This window comes from Equus caballus, chromosome 30, assembly GCF_041296265.1.
Source record: "Equus caballus isolate H_3958 breed thoroughbred chromosome 30, TB-T2T, whole genome shotgun sequence".
NCBI classification, from domain to species: Eukaryota; Metazoa; Chordata; class Mammalia; order Perissodactyla; family Equidae; genus Equus; species Equus caballus.
Genome location: NC_091713.1, coordinates 30,351,058 through 30,372,962, shown reverse-complemented (window position 1 = coordinate 30,372,962; position 21,905 = coordinate 30,351,058). Strand labels below are relative to the sequence as shown.

Genomic DNA, 21,905 nt, shown 5'->3' with positions numbered 1-21,905 from the left:
GTCACCACATCAAGCAACCAACAGGTTGGTACTGTGTGCCCTCATCCAAGGAAATGATGTCTCCGGTTGCCCAAGGAGCCTACTTAGAAGCTGGAGGAGGAGGGATTGTGAAAAGCACAATGACTAAATGTTATGGAAAAGTTCTCTCAAAGTCCTTTGAGCAGGAAATCTGTTTTGCGGGTCAATCTGTTTTTTTAGAATAAAGAGGACATCTGACATTGAAACCATACTACCATGGCTAGCTTTTCAAATGACGGAAGAAATAGGGCACTTGAACAAGAACAGACAAAACTCTTCATTATGAAACATTGCTCTATATTACACAGAACTCAGGCGGTGGATAGCTGTTATATAAACGATAGCTAAAATGGATCGCCAGCCACTACACACAGCCAGAGAACAAAGAGCCAACTCACAAAACAGCGTTCGTTCATGTTTGTATTGCGAACAATAATCGAAATAATTAACTACTGGTTGAAGTACATGCTTTGATGTTTAAAAAAAATTCCAGTGTACATATGTGTATCAAATGAGTTGAGCCATCCAAGTCCATTACCTTGAAAAATTATACTTGCAGGGTGGTGAGCATGATATAATCTACACAGGAATTGAAATATAAATACGTACACCTGAAATTTATGTAACGTTATAAACCAATGTTATCGCAACAAAAGAAATTATACTTGCAGCCCAATAAAGCTACAGTTGCTCAAAAAATTTCTAGAATTGCCTTTCTTCATGGATTATTTTTAACCCCCAAGAGTTTTGCATTGTTCTTTTTTAATCAAAATCTAGAGAGTAAGCTGTCAGTTCTGAAGGGATGGCAAAAAGAGAATTCACACAAATAAATACAATACATATATAATATAAATACATAAAAGAATTCACAAGATGTTTGAAAGTGATGACACGATTATCCTGCACCACATGCCCGTAATATACAAATCTATGGAATTAGAGAAATTTAAAACTGGAAACAACCTCAAAGACCATATAATCTAGCCTATAGCTTCCTATTAAATGGATGAAGAAACTGAGGCCCCACTAGACCTGCCCAAGGTTCCACGTTTGGCTCATGAAGAGGCATGACTAGAATTGAACTCACATTTTTCCTTACCCAGTGGTCTTTCCACACCACTGGGAACCATTTGCCAAAAGTGTATGACCTTCTAGAAAGTCACTGAGAACCACAGGTATCATCCACAAATGTGCTGATGGTTACCATTTCTGAAAGGCAAGTCAGTCCATCCTGGTTGTCATGGCAATAACTCTTCATACTCACAGCCTAGTGATTGCACATGTAAAATGCAGCCAACCCAGATGGGAACAAGCCTTATTAAAACAACATTCTAAAAATGGCACGGCTTACCTGCTTTGCCCATTCTGAGTTCCAGAATCTTGACTGTAATTGTCATCTAAGTTCAATTTAGTCCAGATATCTATATTTAAGAGTATCGAGAGATATTCTTTGTCTTGGAACGTTAGAGGAAAGAAAATGGTTGATAATAACTGAACCCAACATCACGAAATTGAAATTTAAAAGGTTACTGTACATTCATTAGCATAATTACACAAAAAAACTATAAATAAACAATGAGATTCTAGTATTAAATCTTCTCACTAAGAATTAATGAAGCCTCTTACCTCTCTTTACTTCTTTCTCTTACTGTCCATTTTTTCCTGATCCCACGCTGTTGGTTTCCCCTGCAAGTATAAGTTAAGGTCAATTTCTGGTATGGGAGCACTAACACAGACTCTCTGTCTACGATCGCTCAGAATTCAGATTCAAAATAACAGAGCTCTTTCCCTGAGATGTTTCCTAAGGAGATGTTTTGCCCTCTGCAATGCAATCTGAAAAAAGTGCCAACAACCAGCTACTAGAAATGTGTTTTCTATTCTAACTTGAAAATGTCATTCTCGAAGTTTCTACCCAACACGTCTCTGTAGGCAGAGAAATTTCCAAGTCAAGCCCAACCTGAAAACTGACCCCCCATAGGAGAGAAGCAGGAATCCTATGAGACCCCTTAAGTGCTGCCAAGTAAGATTTTTCCCATTCGAACATTCCATGATACGCAAGGGCTAGTCCAAACATTTCAAACATGGATGCAAGTCTTCTGTATCACAGCATGGTTTTTAAATAAATTTTCTCTGTGGTTATGTCGATGTCGAACAGCTGGGCCATGACACGTTTGTGTGATCCATCGCCACACCAGCTCTCAGAAGAGAACAATCACTACCTAAAACCCCAAATTTCCCAAGACATTCAGCATCCACAGGATGACACCCGACATTACATCTCCTAACTAACCCGCTTCCTCTCCCTGTCTCACCCACTCACGGTGCTTTCTGAAACTTCAGATCTATGACCAACAAACTCACTCATGCTCTCAGTTCTCCTTTGAATGTCCCTTTGTCCCTATGCTAATCTGAAATTGTTCTCTGCACCTGCCTCGGACCAGAAAAGAGCCTGGTGTTCTTTTTGATCCACATTGCTGCTTCTAAACTATTGATTTCTTCAAAAGCTTTTAAAACCCACGTTTCCCTTGAAGTTCTGCCTTCCGGCTGTGCCACTCATTCTCTTCTGGCTCTCTCTACGGTCCTATTTATACGGACCTCCTATTTATTGAAGACGTTGTTACCAGACTACCTACATGCATTCCAGCCCTACACCATTCATCATTCCTTGGAACTTGAGCAGCCATATGCATGATTTATCAAAAACTTGGGTTTACCAGATCTGTGATTTCACTTTCAAATACTTCTCTTCCACCTTAGCCACCCACTCCTGTCATTACAACTGAGACCTCGCATTTGTCAGTAAATGCATCACCACCAAAATCTCCGTGTGAAACATCTCACTCAGATCCTTCTCTTCTTCCAGCTCACTCACTGTAGAACATCCACCTCGTTAATTTATCTACTGTGATCTCCATCCATGGCCTCATTACTTTTCCACCCCCTTCCTGTCTTCCCTTTCCTTCTCAGTCAAGCTAGAATCCGTGGTCCATGACTACAATCATGCTCTTAGAACACCCTCAATGTCCCCATCACATCTTGCTCTATTGTATGTAACTGAAAAACAAAACAAAAGTCTTTTTTCTGCGCTCTTCCTTTTGTCTGCCTGCCACACAGCAGCTGGATATTGCTAGCAAATATCACACATTGGCTTATTCATTTCACCTTAATTTCATGATAAAAAATCTAACAGGATCAGTCACCAATTCCCAACAACCTTACAACTCTTCCCAAGTAAGTCCATTTTCCCACTTGCCAAGACAACTTCCTTTCTCTGCAAACCTCCTCTCTATGCTCTCAGATGAGGATTTTGCCTCAAAGTCATTGAAAAAAATAGAAAGTACTAGATTAGAATTCCTTCATAGTGCCACCATCAACTCTACAAATGTTTCCTCTGCCTTCAGTTTTGAAAACGTCTATACACCTGTCAAAAACAGTTGTTTCCACAAATACTTTTGCTCTCTCTCACCTTCTCAAGGATTTCACAGCTGCAGTAGTCTCGTCATGCGCTGCTACCCATCCACTATCTCTGCTAGATCATTTCCATCAGTCTGCAAATATTTTTTCTATCTCCTATCTTTAAAAAAAGAAAACTCCCTTGACCTCATAACACCAACCCAGCAAACACTTTCTTTTTCTCCTTCTTTCCACAGCAACAGCAAAACTCCTTGAATGAGTTGTCTAGATCTGCTTCCTTATTTTCAATTCACTGTTCAAACTTTCCGATCTATTAGGTCACCAAACACCTTTTGTTGGCAAATCCTTGCTCATTTTTTTCTTCTTCTCACACTTATTTCTTCAGCAGCATCCTGTGATGGTCACATTCAGTCCCACACTTTTAAATACCATCTACAATAAGAACCGAAATTTACACCTAGATCTGAGTCCAGATCTCGCTGTTCCCTACTTGAAAACTTCTCTTGAATGTGTAACAGGCATCTCATAAGATAAAAACATAGCTCTTTCCCCAAGTCTTTCCCACTCCAGGAAACAGAACCACTGAGTTGTTCAAGCTGAAGTCAGTGATTCCTTTCCCCATAACTTCTAATCCATGTGCAAGTCCTGTTGGTTCTGGCTCCAAAACACATTGCAAGTCAATTCCCTGCTCTCCATTTGCATTTCCACCATATTCCAGGACACCACCATCTCCCCCTAGGACTGTTCCAGCATCTCTGAGTTGGTTTTTTGTTTCATCTCACTTCCACAACACCGACTACCCACGCTCCACAAAATAGCCAGATATTTTTTAACGTAAGTTAGATTGTGTTACCCCTTGCTTAAAACCCTCCAACAGCATCCCATTTCTCTCAGAATAAAGCCACATTCCTAACCATCCTCCTCTTCCACCTCTCTCCACACAATTTACCCCTTTAGTCGCTATGGTCCTTCCCATTGCTTCCACACACCAAACCTTTTCTTACTGCTAAGCCTTTGCATTTGCTGGTCTTTCTACTTGAAATACTTCCTCTCTACTACCTCTGTCCTCCATCCTTGCACTTGACTGGCTTATTCTCATTCTTAAAGTTTAGCACAAACATCACCTCCTCAGAGAAGTCTTCACCACCTCCGTCTGGAATGGCCTCCCACAGCTCCTGTTTGTCTCATTACTCTGTTCATTTTTCCTCAACCCTTATTACAGCCTGTAACTACCTTGTTTATGTGTTTACTTGCTTTTTCATTGTCTTGTCTTCCTCATCACAGCTTAAGCTTCCCGGAGGGACTCTGTCATGGTCCCTGTGAATCTTCTGCACCTAATACATTGGCACATTGTAGGAACTCACTAACAATCTGCTGAAGAAATGAACGAATTCTTGCCTGATACATTTCATCCGGAATCTATACATTGAGGCTATCTGACGAATAATTGAGGATATGACTTAGATTTTCCATATGCTTAATTTTCAAAAGTATGCATTACACCTGATTTTAAAGTTTTGGGTTTAAAGATAGTTGTAATGTTGTTAATAGCATCTTTATGGAGACTGTTATTTGCTTGGAATGTTTGAATATTTTTACTACCTAGATTTAGATAACTATCTGATATCCAAGGGGGTTGCAGTACATAAACATAATACTAATAACTAACGTTTGCAGAGAGCTTCCTAGGTGACAAGCACTGCTCGAACCTCATTATGAACACCAAACCGAAGACACAATTATCGTACCTATTTTATGGATGAGGAAGTCCTTCATGCCTTCTGATTTGAAGCAGTTTCAAATAAAGGGATGTTTTCTAATTCTTTTCATTAGGACTCAGTAGTAATAATTATCAGGAATGACTGAAAAAACAGTACTAGGATCTCTTCTCCAGATCACACAAGTTGAAAAGGCCTTCCAGAATCTTGATTTGAAAAGATTTCTGTCTTTGGCATAATAAAGCACATAATGTATTTAAGCCAACAAAACCAAATGCTTAAATCAAATATTTAAATGTTGGTTTACATGCATTTTCTCTCTCTGTATAATAAAAGAGAGCATCCTTTGATCAGAGGCTTTCCTTTCTTTCCCTCTGGGTCCAATGTCAGGCCAGCCCATTTCACAGACAATACTACTGAGATAGACAGCAGCAGCTAATGTGGTATTGATTACTCTATGACACTACATATCAAATACTCACTCCAATAAGTGATTCTCCCTGGTCCCTCTGGGTCTGGGGTTGGAGGGAGCCCTAGCTGCCAGCAGAGTGGGAGTTAGACTACCTCTCCATCACTGCGCCCCTATGTGTATCTCAAAAAGCAAGACTCTACTATCAACAATACCATGAAGGATGTGGACTAGGCTGCGGATAGAGTCCTATTGAAGACTACTCACAAATAATTACAGGTTCTGGTTTGTTATGCGAAACATATACATAATATTAATGTTTTTATATTTTAAAAGAAAAATGAGTTTTATAGCTTGAATCTTTATTAACAGATCCCAGTGGTCTTAATTTTTACAACTCTAATAAATAACTTTGAAGGGCTAACATATTATATTTATATAACAATGTAAAATTAATAGGTGATTGTGAGGGGAAAGGAAGAATGCTTTTTAAATCCCCACCTTTTCTTTGAATAGAAAAAGCATCTATATTGTTAGCTCAGGGACAGTCTTTCTCAAGCAAAAAGAGGAATGGGGCCAGCCTGGTGGCGGAGCGGTTAAGTTTGCATGCTCCACTTTGGCGGCCCGGGGTTTGCCGGCTCAGATCTCGGGCGCAGACATATGCACTGCTTATCAAGCCATGCAGAGGCAGGCGTCCCACATATAAAGTAGAGGAAGATGGGCATGGATGTTAGCTCAGGGCTAATCTTTCTCGCCAAAAAACAAAAAAGCATCTGGATTCAGCAAAGGAGTGCCGGATCTTGACAAAGAGGTAGCTATTCAATAACGTCACACATCACCCTAGGGCATGCCCCTTAGCATCCCCAACTCCTCGTCCCATGTTCCTGAAAGCATCCCTCTATTTGTCCTTGATACGCACCGTCGTACATCTTCTTAGCCCACCCCTGACTTCAGCCACTATGGCAGAAACCGGTCCTCTGCAGGCTTCCACCAGTTTCCAAAATGCAATCTGACAGCAGCCCTCCTTGGCCCGTTACGTCTTACCCCTCAGTCCTGCGCCAGGGCTTTTGTGCAGCCGATCGTGGCTCAGGCACGCACCATCTTGAGAGCAGCACAGTTACTGCCTGTGGGGCCAGCATCAACCACGGAGGAACAGAAGACAATGGATAAATGCTTCCATCTCTCAGTCCTGTATTGGACAGTTCTGAAAGGTATTTCATAGGCTCCCCAGAAGATTCCAGCAAGATCAAGCACCAATCAACCTCCAGCAGTGGCCAACTTGATAACTCATCCTTATTTGACTTTCCTTGCTTCCTGATTTCCTGCCCCCATAGTCTTCTCTTCTGGCCTCTGCAATTAGTCCCAAAGAAACCACAGCATGCAGGACTTGTCCTAGCCTCCACTTTCAAAGGAAGCCAGGCTAAGACATTCTCTTTCATTTAAAGAATTTTTACGTGGAAGAAAAGGTCAAGTTCCTCAACTGATAAGCAATTTTAAACATAATTTTATATTTATAATTAATTCCAAATATAGTACAGAAATGTACATTTTGCATTTATTTGTATCTTAAAAGATAAAACTTCTAAAAATTTTCACACTTTCTGTGGGTGACATAGGAATGCTGTCTCAGAAATCAAATGGTTACTGTAGTAGATGCAGAGTAGGTCCCTCTGGGGTGACAACTTTTGCTGGTGCCCTCAGCACCTATGGGCCAACTTTGACCTACCTCGATGAATCTTGTGGCCTGAGGGCTTTTCTCTGAAACCCACTCTGCCTGAGCAAATAGTAGGCTGGCCTTCCTAGAATAAACCCTCTGGTGTAGCCCTCAACCAATGACTGGTAGGAGTGGGGAACAGCCAGCTCCCCAGAGAAAGAGACAGAGAGAGAGTGTAGATAGAGAGAGATGATAAAGATAGAAATACAGAATTAGAGATATTACTACAAACTGAATTGTGCCCCATCCACCCACCCAAATCCATGAGTTGAAGCTTTAACCTCCAATGTGACAGTATTTGGAGATGGGTCTTTGGGAGGTCATTAGGTCTAGATAGTGCCATGATGAGATTAGCACCCTTATAAGAAGAGACACCAAAGAGCTTGCTACCCCAACCTTCTTTCTGCCATCTGAGGACACAATGAGAAGGCAGCCGTCTGCGAGCCGGGAAGCGAGCCCCTGGCAGGGAACTTCACCGGCCTGAACCAGCCAGAACCTCCATCTTGGACTTCCCAGCCTCCAGACCGTAAGACATAAACTCCTGTTGTTTAAGCCACCCAATCTATGGCATTTTGTTATGGCAGCCTGAGCAGACTAAGACAGATATAGCTATTCCTCACCCCTGAGGTGGGAGATCTCTGGCGTGTGTCTTCTGTACTATTCTCCAGATCTCCCTCTGGGATTAAGTGTCAGTGGCCATTGGTAGTAACTGGCTTGATAAGGTACATTATGTTGGCTGCCTTCCCTTCTCTGTCTCACTTCCCCACTTCCTTCCTGGTGTCTCCTACATTTCTCAAATAGATTCTTTTGCACTAGGAATCTGTCTCAAAGTCTTTTTCTGTGGGCACCCAAGTGGAAACAGTTCTGTTGGTATAAAAATCTGGAAAGCACTGCCCTAGGTTAAACACAGTGAGAAAACTACAACAAAGCTAATTCAGCACTTCTACCCACTAGTGTTAAACCAGCTTCAACGAGACCCAAAAATGAGAACTCAGAGCTTAATTCACCAGAGGATTTGTGGGGAGAAACTCAGTATGCGTATCTATTCTTAAAATGGCGGCACCTCGGTTCCTATGCGGCTTAGGGCTAAATTGGGGTGGGATTTTTTGTTTTGTGGTTTTTTCGATTTTTTTTTTTTATGACTCAGTGGTAAATTTCATTCACACTCCTAACAAACCGCTTGTTTCAAAATATTTTTACCAAAATAATGTGAACTGTATTTTCTTCACCGCAGAACAAATGAAGGGGAGCTAAATTGATTTCAACCACTTTGTCAAGCTTTTCATCATAGTCTCTTCAACTGTCAAACCGCCGTCTGAGGTACATATTTTGAACATTCCAATGTCTTGGTGTGTTTGCTTAAGACCTCAACCCTCACCTTTCTCCTCAGACTTGCCATTTTTATGAAAGATAAAATTGAATCAAGGAAGATGCCTGAGGCAGTGAGATGAAGCAGATACCCAGCCTAGGTTTATGCCTGCTCAAAGTGAAAAGAAATAGAAAGTCTCCTCTTTGGAACTTATCACATGAAGTTTGGTTTTAATGAGTTCCTCCTCATTGCCAGCGTGTAGACAGGATTATTCTTTGAAGATTTTTCTGTCTTCATCTAGCTACATCCACAGATTTCCTCAGACTCTAAGAATAAAGAACCCACAAATCCAAATCCAGTGATTTAAGATGGACTTAGACGATGGGCTGAGATGGGAAAATAAGAAGCAAAAGTTACCATTACTCACTGGAGAGAAGGGACCACCACATGGCCGCTCAGGGTGAATCTCTCAGAAGAATATTTACTGGGCACTTTCTATGTGCTAAGTATTGTACCGGTGCCCAAAAAGCCAATATTAAATAAATTATATTTATTTAGTAATCCTCAAAAAGCTGATAATTTATTTTAAAAGCAGAAAAAGGAGAGCCCAGATTTCATCACAGTGTTATCAATGTGGCCACTGTGCTCTTCAGTTGGGTGCTGCGAGAGCTCAGGCAGCGGCTGCCAATGAGCCTGTGGATTTCAGTATATGGGTTACTTTTCTTCCCCTTCATGTCTTACTGAAAAAATCTACTCCCCCACCCCTAATCCCTCCAAAACTCATAGCAATTGAAAGACTTTTTTTCATTCTCCATCAATATAGTTGATAATTAGAATTTATATAATGGGGTTGAAATAGAACATTTGATCAGAGAAAACTGTACAGATAATATAACTCCATTTCTCCCCTAGGATATTCTTAGCTTAAAGTATGAAATTTGGTTCATCTATCCTAGCAACCAACACTTTTTTTTTTTTACAGACCTAGCTACACAATATTGGTGGAGATAGTGCTCTCTTAGGTTCTGTGACTCTTGCCCCTGGTTCCCTGAAAAACTATTGAACTTCTTCCTTTCTTTTTTTCCCTCAGCAGCTCAGGCCTAGGCTCTCCTTTTGATTTGCTGAATTCTCTGAAGTCACGAAAGCTAAGCCATGACTCTTGACAGACTCCTCGCCAGGTACTGTGGGACCAGTTTAGGACCACTGGATCACATCACTGACTGTAGCAGACACAGCACCAAGAGTGAGAGATAAAGAAACGAAGGAGACTTCTATCTCAAGATGTAGAAAGATAGATAATTAAGGACTGTTTTGCACAGTGTAAGGACTGTGCTAGGAAGATGCCGTGAAGGAAGATCCAGAGCAGAAGAGGGGAAAGATGATGATGGAAGTTCTCCCGGAGGAGGTGAGATGTGGGCCGTGTCTTTAAAAAGGAGCTGAAGTTGGCTGTGCATAGAAGGGCCGAAGGACTCATGCATGTGCTGCATCCCTTCTCATCTTAAAAGGCTCCTTGAGAACCTTAGATGAAAGATGAGGGAAAGTCACAAAGGCAAGGACTCACATGCCATCCCATTAGCCAAAGAGCTCAAGGAAACATTACAAAGGGCAGGGATGTACAAGAAGCCCTGGGCCAGCTAGGATTGCTATCCTCTGTTCAAATAAATCTCTCTACTCGGTTCTACCTGGGTTTGCCACTTGCAGAAAAAACAAGGCTCCTGAGAGGTTTATAAAGGGTCCTGAAAATGGGAAGCTCCAGCTGTCAACATTACTTACCAGTCCAACAAAGGCCAGTATGAGAGGCCTTACAAACGTATTCAGAATTTTGCCTTACTAAAAAAAGGAAAAGTAGCCAGTTTTGATATATTTGCTTGACCCACAGTTAAGGAAGGAGCTTGCCTCACAGGTGTGTAGACATGTTTGAGAGGACACCGAAACACTTGTAGTTTTTTTAAAGGTAAACTACACTCCATGTAAAAATGTCTTGTGTTTTATGCACTTTTGCAAGTTAGTTATAAACCCAGTCTCCTTTTGTCATTGTCAAGCCTCCGGAATATATAAAGATGACAGACTCTTGCCTCTGGAGCAAAAATAAGACATATAAGAACCAACCAAATTATAGAAATGGTAGTATGCTTTCACCTTTTCATGAGCAATAATTCTATTTTAATCCATAGAAAATATCTTATTGAAAACTATATATATCCTTCACTTCTTTGGCAATTGGAGAAAGAAAAAGACTCTAATATGAAAATTTGTCACATGTTCCTGCCTGGCATGGGAATCAACTAGAGTGGGCTTCAGCCCTGATCTACTTATGCATAGTCATGACATAGCTATCATTCAAATAAAAAAAAACAAAATCAAAATGATCTGGCCCATTGTGGACGTTCATTCTCAATAGGCTTGCGCAACATAACGAGTATAGAGGAGTCGCCATTCTGTGAAAGAGAGAGAATCCATAGCAGGGAAATACCACCTATGCTGAATGGTTTGGTGGAAAGAAGCCATAGAAGGGCAAAGTAACATTTTTAAGATGCTGCCAAAATAAATTAGAACTCCAAAGTCTTGACCTGGAGCATTTGAAAACTACCAGTGCTAATGAAGTTAATTAGGTGGTTAAGGGCAAAAGATGAATAGCTAGGTACATTTAATGCCAAATCAAGTGGATACATTGGCATCTAGGAAATAGATCTATCAGCCTCGTAGAATTATCAAGACAGCTCCAAGTGCACAGTCTGAGTCAATAGGCATAAAAAACAGAAATTTCCCTAAAGGGTTTGTAGTTTTATCATCAGCTCTCATCAAGTTGCTTTAGAAACTTGCTGGCTGTTTTCAAGTAAATTGATGCTTAGTTTCATGTTTCATAATTTGTTTCGTTTCCCTGGAATATTATTAAGGGCAGTGGCGTAAGTGAAGCCTTGGGCCAGCTTCACACACAAGCAAAAGATCCATTCAAAATGCAAAGCAGACCAATGCATTTTAATATGAAAGAGCACAAGTTCACCGATACAGTTTCAGATTCCACATTGCAGCTAACCTTTAAGAAAACTACACTTGTTGCATATTGTGCACTGTCAAAGGAGGAAACCTACAATTATCTGAAAATACCATCACAATCCTCCTTTTTCCAACTACGTATCTGTGTGAGGCTGGGTTTTCTTCCTATACTTCAACCAAAACATCTCACAGCAACAGATTGAAGGCAGACCCAGATGTGAGAATCCAGCTCTCTTCAGTTAAACCACATACTAAAGAGCCGTGAAAACGTGAAGCAATGCTACTTTTCTCACTACAGTTTTTGTTTAGCAAGAGTTATGTCTCACAATGCTCTGTATGTCAATGTATAATGGGTTTATTATTTTTAAATGAATTAATAAATATTATTAAATGTTCTTTTTAAATCTTTATTAGGATAAATATCAATAGATATTTACAGCTAACATAAACAAAAACTCCTTGGGATTGTGAATAATTTTTTTCTTTTTTTGAGGAAGCTTAGCCCAGAGCTAACATCCATCTGTCGCCAATCCTCCTCTTTTTTGCTGAGGAAGATTGGCCCTGAGCTAACATCTGTGCCCATCTTTGTGTATTTTATATGTAGGATGCCTGCCACAGCATGGCTTGATAAGTGGTACATAGGTCTGTGCCCAGGTTCCAAACTGGTGAACCCCAGGCCGCTGAAGCAGAGCGTGCAAACTTACCCCTACGCCACCAGACCGGCCCCTTGGATTATTAATAAAAGTAAAGGGGTCCTGACACGCTGTTGGAGTGAGTGGTGAAGAACCCAGGTTTAGAGTTCAACACAGGTTTGGGTTTCACCTCTGAAACGTACTTGTGTGACTGTGGGTAAGACGAAACTCTCTAAACATCAATTTCCTCTTACGGAAAGTGGAGATAATATTAGCTACTTCAATGAATTGCTGTAAGTTTTAAATAAAATTATATCAATGTATCAAGTCCCTGGCATGTAACAAGTACTCAATAAATGAAAGCTCTTATTGTTACATCCCTAAAGCACAGGGTGAGTCTGCGGCAGATACGTAATGAATAGTATAGTATTGTAAAATCTAAGAGAAAAAGAAGTTTCAAGCAAAGAGATTTATCGATAGCGTCGAATCTGGAGGCACGGTGAATTGTGGGGTTCCTTGGCGAGCCTTGGAGAGATGAGGTTGAGAAACACGGTAGTGTCCAATGCCAGGTGGCAAGAGACCAGGATGAGTGGTAGTGCAGAAGTGCAGGCTGGGAAAATCACTCACCTTTCAGAGCTGCCCAGGCAGCGTGAGTCCTGTGGGTCACCTAGCAATACCCTTGACTATTAACATTACATGTGGACCAATATTTTACCTCCACCCTCTCCCCGTTGAGAGGACTTATGACACCAGCAGCATCTATTAAAGGTTCTTCCCCAGAGTAGATACAATGTAAAAAGTAAAGCTGAATTGTACACATAATTTCTACAGTGTAAACATATAGGGTGACTCAGACAAGTGAATGGCATATAGCCGTCAGATGTGAGGCTAGAAAATTTCATCAGATGCCCGTGAACCACCTTCAACTTGATCTCCTGGTCTCCACGATGAGTTCTTCCTGCGTACCTACAATCTTTCACTAGCAAAGACGAAGACTATTTTTCCCGGCTCATCTATGTAACAGATTTATTTTCTGTTATTAAAACTCTACTCTTTGCCTTTCTGGCCCACTCATGGCCTTAGTAACAAGCTGCATTTATAATTTTTGATTAGGTTTGAACCCAGATGGCCTACATATGACATACAATTACACTTTATTAATTTGGACAATACTAATTCAGAATTTGCCCTTATTCAGGTGTACAATTAAGCTTGCTTTTTTTCTTTTCAGGAGAAAAGATTTTATAAATAAGTCAAAATCTGACCTACATCACAATGATATTTTTTTATAAATTAGTTAAAAGAATGGGCAACTTTTCAAGTTGTCAGTCTCCTTTCACCTTTGAAATAAGCAATATGGTTGGTTTCAACAAGCGAGATCATTACAACCATCCAGGGAGATTTTTAAAATACAGATTCTTGCTTTCTGCCTCAAACCTACTGAATTAGAGTAAGAATTTTAAATCTCTAAGTGTAAAATGCACCCTACTAAAGCTTATGATTAACCAAGATCGGGGGCCACTGGACTAAATTATTTTTAAAGATCCTATATTTAGCCTAAGTCATGCTGTGCCAGCAAATTACTCCGAAGTCTCCGTGATCTACAAGAAAAGTCTACCTCTGGTTCATTGTACACGTCTATCGTGGTTCAGCTGAGGCTCCGCTCCGTGTCAATCATCTTCACTCCAGGGCTCAGGCTGACAGTGTAGCTTCATCTGGAACTTTGCCTGCCTTATGGCAGAGGGAAAAAAGATATGAAAAGCCATGGGCTCGCTCATCAAGCCTTTGTTAGGAAGTGATGCATGTCACTTCCACCGACATTTCATTGGCCAAAGCATGACACACAGCCACTTCTGAGGTCAGTAGAGTAGGGTTGTACAATCTTCCTTCAGGAAGAGGAAATGAATAATAGTGAAAAATAGTATAATCTCCCACTGGCCCATCCAACTCTAAAAATTGTATAATAAGATCAATGATTCCCATATAGACATTAAAAGTGATTCTGATTATAAAAATTATCTGCTTTTTAAAATGGTTCTTATAATAGTTTGTTAGTCTAAAACCTTACTTTGAGCTCCTCGAAAAGCAGACAGCAAGATAAGGAGTCAGAGGCAGATAGATTATTTGGAAGGTAAACCAGGAAGACATGTTAGGAAGTTAGGAAAGTGAGACGAAGAAGGGAGAAGAGTCAATAAAAAGTGAGAGGGGCTCAATCTTCGTGGAGACAAACATCAGGACCCTCCCAACCAGAGAATAGGGAGGCTGGGGCATTGTCCACATTCCCATCTCTACTGAATGAAGATCACCTCCCAGGCCATTAGCTCCCTCACATTTTCTGGTTTAGCCTGCGCAGCTGAGCCAGCTCTAGTAACACTGGAGAAAACCCTCAGGAAGAGAAAGAAGATGCAGGTGCTTAAGGGAAGTTGTTGGGGGTGGGGACGGGCGTATCCACAGGTGCAAGAAATCTCAGGCAGCCCTTGGTGGACCACCAACAGCATCTGCTATACCTAGTTCAGAGTTGACCTCTATTTGTTATGAGATATCTTATTATCAGACATTTCATTTCTTTTTTTTCTTTTTTTTGGAAGATTGGCCCTGAGCTAACATCTTTTGTCAATCTTCCTTTTTTTTTTTTCCTCCCCCCAAAGCGCCAATACATAGTAGTATATCCTAGTTGTAAGCCCTTCTAGTTCTTCTATGTGGGATGCGGCCACAGCATGGCTGGATGAGCGGTGTATAGGTCCGCGCCCAGGATGTGAACTGGTGAACACCAGGCTGCAGAAGCAGAACGTGCAAACTTAACCACTGCACCACTAGGCAAACCCCCAGACATTTCATTTCCGTAAGTCAATCTGACCTATCCCACAGTGAGTCCAAATTGATCATTTTTTTCCCCATTCACTGCCAGCAGTTAATAATACCTTAGTTTTCACTTTAAGTATCAACTTGTATTAAAGGTGAATGGCTACCTGAAACGTGTTGAAAAAGGGCCAAGGTCAGGTTTGGTGCGCAGTAACCAATTAAGGACATCTTCCATCGACAAAGAACAGGGTATACAGTACTTTTGCCACATATCTGTTATCGTTTAACTTAGTACAATAGTGGGCCCAAAAAACAGTGCTAAATAAACATTATTGATTGACCTGGAGCTTAGTAAGATTTATCTAGGCTGTTCAGAATGGGAAGAAGTTTAAGTGACAATTATCTATGATTTGCGTCTACAAATTTAAGCAACATATGGCAAATAGAGAGCAAGTAAACATATAACTCATGGGTTTGGGGAAATCCTAATGTCAAGAAGAGATGCTCCCACGTCTTCAAGCAGAGAATTAGTACAACATCTTCTCTCTATAGAAACAGAGAAATCTAAGAAATTAAAAAATGAGTTTGAGTTTGCCTTGTTCTTTCTTGCTTCCAAACTCCTTCTTAGGACTTTGCGGTTCTTGTTTCTGTGAATCGTAAGCAAACCTTTAGTGGAGTGAACACCCACCTCCAGTCTTGCCTCTTCGTCCATCAACTATTATGCAGGCCTTAGAGAAGGGGACGTGCAAGCTGGGATATCCTCACTGTTTTTATTCACTAAAGGGTGACTTTTGCAGCTTCCCCAGCTAAAGCTTTTTATCTCCAATGTGGACTTCAGCTTCATTAGCCAAATTTTGATGGGAGCTGGCGCAGATTCTGAGTCCAGCTTTAGCTGATTTGAGACTGTTAACTCCGCGTCCCCTGGGTCTGAACTTCCTGGGCTGGCGTTCTATTTATGGTCCCCAGCTGACACCAGACTTTCCTCTTTCTGTCCACGGTTTTGCTGCCTTTTTCTCTCCTGACATTCCCTGACCCTTAGTTAGCTTATCACAAAAATTAGACCAAATTGTCAACCCCTCAGGGAAAAACAAATGGGAGAGTTCTGCCCTTTTTCACGGAGAAAGGCATCTTTTACTCCCTGGTCAAAATTCAGCAGCAGAGTGCAACTGAGAGCATTTTCTTTTTTCCATAGGAAATAAAAACCTTACAAATTTGTAGCCCCTGAGTGCTTTCATAAGATGTTATAAGGTTTATGATCCAGCTATCATTTAGCCAAAAGCAACTTTTTCAGAGGCTTCGGGTATTTGATAGAGTGGGATTATAAATTTACTTCGGCTCTCACCAATGACATTTAGATTATGCAACCTTCCTTGGATTCGCTCTGAGAGGGTCTCACACGAATCTGGAAGTGCTGCCAAGATGATGTTGTCAAGGGCCTGTGCTCTAGCATCAGAACTGCCACAGCTGTGTGACCTTGGCCAAGCCACTCAACCTCTCAGTGTCTCAGCGTCTTCATTTGTTCAACGGGAGTGATCATATCAACATTTGACAGTGGTTGTGAAAATTACATATGAAAATGAGAATGTAGAGGATTAGTATTTGGCTATATTTGTCTTCACCAGAAAAGCAGCCAAATACTCTTCTTTATAAATTGTAAAGATCCAACAAAGGGCTAAGAAAAGATTTTAGGAATTGAATGACGAGGAGTCCTTCTTAATTTAGTAATTGTGGTACTTTTAACCCATAGTCTCAAAATTCTCTGACGCTCTTCCCATGAAGAGGTGGGGTCTATGTGCCATACTACCAGCTTGATTGGGACGGACTTGTAACTGCGTTGAACTCTATGTTAGGGCGGAAGTGACACTCTGTGACTTCTGAGGCTGGGTCATAAAAGGCCATGCGGCCTCTGCCTGCTTCTCTTGAAGTGGCCTCCCGGGAAACGGTCCCCCTCAGAACCCAGCCCCAGGCTGTAGGAGCCCAGCCACATGGAGAGACCAGTGCCCCGGTCGTTAGTCTCAGCTGAGCCCAGGCTTCCAGGCTTCCCCACTCAAACGCGTGAGTGAAGAAGTCCCCTCACGATTCCAGGCGCAGCCGTTTCTGAGTCTTTCCAGCTGAGGCCCCAGACATCGCGGAGCCACTCCTCTGTGCCTTATCCAAATTCCTGCTCATAGAATCGATGAGCATAATATGATGGCCGTTGTCTCTGCTACTAAGTTTGGGGTGATTTATGACACAGCAACACATAACCGGAGCAGCAATACCAACCAAAGCATGAGAATAGTCCAAAAGGAGACAGAGCACTGGGCCTGTTCACGGTGATTCTTTGAACTAAAGAACAGATAACCCTAAAACCTCAAGAGGCAATTATTCCCGTCTTAGGAAATAGTCATGGCTCCATTTTGGAAGGATGTTTTCCTGAAGCTTAGACTTCATCGGGACCTGCTTACCAAAGCCTAATCATTCTTAACTGTCGTAATTCTCTTTTTAAGTAAATAAATTTCAATTGTGTATGTTACAGGATTAAGATTTACTTAATTAAAAGTGTCTGCACAACTTAGCACCATGTGAGGCAGTGAGCCTCAAATTTTAGAGTCATAAGAATCACCTTGGGTGCTGTCATGAGTCTGATTCCAAGACCCTTCCACAGAGATCAGGATTTAGTAGATGTGCATTTTTGACAGGAGATGCTGACACTGGCAGGATAGAAAAGAAGACTTTAAAAACTACTCCTGGGGGGCCAGCCCTGTGGCCAAGTGGTTAAGTTTGCATACTCCAATTCAGCAGCCCAGGGTTCCCTGGTTCAGATCCTGGGCGCAGACCTAGCACCACTCATCAAGCCATGCTGTGGTGTCATCCCATGTAGAAGAACTAGAATGACCTGCAACTAGGCTATACAACTATGTACTGGGATTTGGGGGAGAAAAAAAAAGAGGAAGATTGGCAAGAGATGTTAGCTCAGGGCCAATCTTCCTCACCAAAAAAATAAATAAAAGAGGAAGATTGGCAAGAGATATTAGCTCAGGGCCAATCTTCCTCACCAAAAAAATAAATAAAAGAGGAAGATTGGCAAGAGATGTTAGCTCAGGGCCAATCTTCCTCACCAAAAAGAAAGAAAGAAAGAAATTTTTTTAAAAAAAACACTGCTTGTTTAAAAAAAAACTACTCCTGGACGGGTGAACAAAAATACACAGAAGAAGTATGTACCTAGCTTCTGCCTCAAATAACTTAATTCGAATTAGCAGAAAAGATGTTTGTGTGAAACAATATAAAGATAGAATTTAGGCTTCAAAGTGTGTTTTGGGTTCTAATCCATGGAGCCAACATTTTTCTTCTTTAATTTGAATTGTCAGCTGGGTGAATACCTAGGTCCAAGGGTCTGAGGTTTCCCACCCTGCAGGAGAGCTTAAACAATCCACTCAGTGGTGGATCTGATTACCACAGTTTGTTTACAACTTATATGAGCAATATATTCTATGGATGAAGTGAGGAATTTAATGTCTTAAAGTCTAACGTTACTTTCCAAGAAGATGAAAGGAGAGTTCTGTATTTCTCATTGAATGACCAGCCCAGGAAGAGCTTTGAACTGGATATCCCAGGAAACTTTTCAGTAAAATGACAAGGAATAAAGCATGAGTTGAAGTTTTAATAACACCTTTTCCCCCACCTGTCTGGTCTCTTCTTTCCTTATGCTCTTGGGATCACGAGATAAAATATTTTCCAAACTCCTTAAAAATCCAAACACATATATTTTACGTTAAACGTGGCAGATTGAACATATGTGTCTCTATCTTCTTTCTCTGCAGGAATGCCACTAATGTGACAGAGAAGAAATAGAAATATATAATCCCACAGGGACAAAGAGAACAGGAAATGTGATGACACCAAATAAAAGACTTTGACAAAATTTTAGAAGCTGAAAAATTGATGGACAATCCTTTTTCTTTTTTCAGATTTTTTTTTTTTTAAGGAAGATTAGCCCTGAGCTAACATCTGCTGCCAATCCTCCTCTTTTTCTGCTGAAGAAGACTGGCCCTGAGCTAACATCCATGCCCATCTTCCCCTACTTTATATGCGGGACGCCTACCACAGCATGGCTTGCCAAGCATGCCAGGTCCACACCCAGGATCTGAACCTGCAAACCCTGGGCTGCCAAAGCAGAACGTGCACACTTAACTGCTGCACCACCAGGGCGGTCCCCCTTTTTTTCTTTTTAAAGATTGGCCCCTGAGCTAACATCTGTTGCCAATCTTCTTTTTTTTTCCCTTTCTTCTTCTTCCCCAGTACATAGTTGTGTATTCTAGTTGTGGGTCCTTCTGGTTGTGCTGTGTGGGACACGACCTCAGCATGGCCTGATGAGCGGTGCCATGTCCACACTCAGGATCCAAACAAGCAAATCCCCTGGGCCGCTGAAGCGGAGCGTGCGAACTTAACCACTCGGCCACAGGCTGACCCCAGTGAACAATGATTAGCAGACTTAGTAGAACAGAAAAAGCTGAGATCTGAGCCTTTAATGTGAGATGACAACAAGAGACAAGTGATTCCTGCCCCAGAGCCTCAGGCTCAGACACTTGGAGGCACCTGGTACCCTCGAAGTTGGGGAACAGGAAGATTGGTTAAACATTTGTATAGGGGCGACTAAAACCATGAATCCTGCCACATACAAGCTAAGAAGCCAGGCTAGTACCAGTCTTTCCTGAAGCCCACAGGAGATGGGGCGGTTTCTCTGTAAAGAAGATTGCAGCCCTGAGGATGAGCGTGAGATACAGAGTGAAAACAGGAGATTAAGTGAGAGTGTCCATGGAGAATGGTGAAAGCCCCTCTACCCTGACAGTTTCCTTTCCCTATTCCTACCCCTCACCTAGAAGGCCAGCAGCCAGGCATACTCTCCAAAGCTATTGACTGGAGGATGCCTTTCCGAGGAGAACTACTTAATCCAAGGAAACAGACCTGCAGATAATGACATTATAGGATATCCTAATGAAAAAGCCACTTTGTCACCTCATCACACTACAGTGAAGCCCACACAAGGCACTCACCCAAGCACAAAGATTTTCCAATCAGATATTTTTTAAATTTTTTTTTTGGTGAGGAAAATTGGCCCTGAGCTAACGTCTGTTGCCAATCTTCCTCTTTTGCGTGAGGAAGATGGTCCCTGAGCTAACATCTGTGCCAGTCTTCCTCCATTTTGTGTGCGAGATGTCACCACAGCATGGCTTGACAAGCGGTGGACAGATCTGTGCCTGGGATCTGAACCCACAAACCCCAGGCTGGCAAAGCAGAGCATGCAAACCTAACCACTAGGCCACCGGGCTGGCCCCCTAGTCAGCTTTGTAATGCCTCCCTCATTTCTATGGAGAGACACTCAAACATTAGTAGTCGTTGAAACAGAAGCCTCTAATATTAAAAAAAGAGACCTAAACAAACAAGCAGGTAGAAGAAATTTAGAGGAAACAGAGAAAATGTAACAAGCAGAAGAAAACCTGAAAACACTTATAATTAATACCTACAGAAAGATAAGTAGAGATATTGCAGCATGAGTCAAGAACCACATGCTGGAAAAAGGACATTCAGAGAACAACTGTGATATAACTAAAGATTTAATAGACATGTCAAAGACAAACTTGAGGACATCGCAAATCTGCACCTATTCCCCCCAAAAGAAAAGTCTGAACGACAGAAAAGAAAAAAAAGAGAAAATTAGAGTATTGATTCAGACCCCCACATCTGCCTAATTGGTGATCTAGAAAGAAGGAACTGAGAAAGTGAAGTGGAATACATTCTCACAGAAATAGTAAAAGAAAATTCCCCATAGAGGACATATTTCCATAATGATAAGTAGGACCCACAAAGTGCCAACAAAATATATGAAAATAGACCCATACTATGTTAGCTAAAGTAAAATACACCATGGTAAACAAAGAAACAAACAAACAAACAAAAAGACCTAGAAACATATAATGGCTCAAACACAATAGAAGTTTGTATCTCACTTACCTCGGAGCTCTTCCACGTCATGAGTGCAGTGCCCATGATGACTCCCTTTGGTGGCCCTGCCATCCCCTAGTCCACCACTGTCATCTGCATCCAGTCTATGGAAAGGGAAAGAAAAATCATAGAGGAAGCAAATCTGTTTCATAAAAGACTTGCCCCCCGCCCCACAGCACACATCACTTCTGCTAACATTCCATTCATAAGAACTAGTTATGTGGCCACACGCACTTTCAAAAAGAACTGGAAAGTGAGGTTTCTCATCTCTCAGCCTCCTTCCAGGTTCAACGCTGTACTGTGGAAGAGAAGAGAGGATTTCAGTGGACGGCTAGCCATAACTGCCACACACAAAGGCATATCACTGTATTTCAAATCACCAAGATCAAGAACAGATTCTAAAAGCTTCTAGAGAGAGAGAAACAATTAACTCACAAAGGACCAGTAGTCAGAATGCCATTAAATTTCTCAAGAGGAATACAGAAAGATAACGGAGAAAAGTCTACATAGTTCTTAGGGAAAATGACAGTCAACCTAGGATTCCATATGTAGCCAAACCATCAGTGTGTAAAGGTAGATACACTTTGCAGACTTGTAGAATCTCCAAAGGTTTACCTCCCAAATCCTTTCCCAGGAAGTTACTGGAAATGTGCTCTGCAAAAGCAAGGGAGGAATCCAAGAAAGAGGAAGACAAAAAGCAGGAGGATGAAAAAACAAGAGTGAGAGGACCTGAATTCCGATAACAGTGGTGAAAGGATTCTCCAGTCTGATGGCTGAGCAGCAAACCTATAGAGCGAGTTCTGACTGGGGCAAGAAGATGAAGGTTTCCAGAAAGAATGAGCCTAAACACACACATGTACACACGGGCAAATTGAACTAATAAATTCCTCGGTGTGTTTGACTCTAA

The 21,905-nt window shown here is 41.5% G+C and overlaps 1 long non-coding RNA gene across 2 annotated transcripts in view; it reads right to left on the bottom strand.

Annotated features, from left to right (window-relative positions):
• The window catches only part of LOC102149064 (uncharacterized), a 37,555-nt gene extending 16,202 nt beyond the window's left edge, over positions 1–21,353 (bottom strand). The window contains exons 1-4 of one of the 2 annotated variants that reach the window (XR_289956.4): positions 21,233–21,353; positions 21,008–21,102; positions 13,830–13,942; positions 1,645–1,704 (exon numbers count right to left, since the gene is read on the bottom strand). This is a non-coding gene — a long non-coding RNA (uncharacterized lncRNA). The remainder of the gene's footprint in view (positions 1–1,644; positions 1,705–13,829; positions 13,943–21,007; positions 21,103–21,232) is intronic. The other variant, XR_002805166.2, reaches the window with a different exon arrangement.
• Positions 21,354–21,905: the final 552 nt, after the last annotated feature.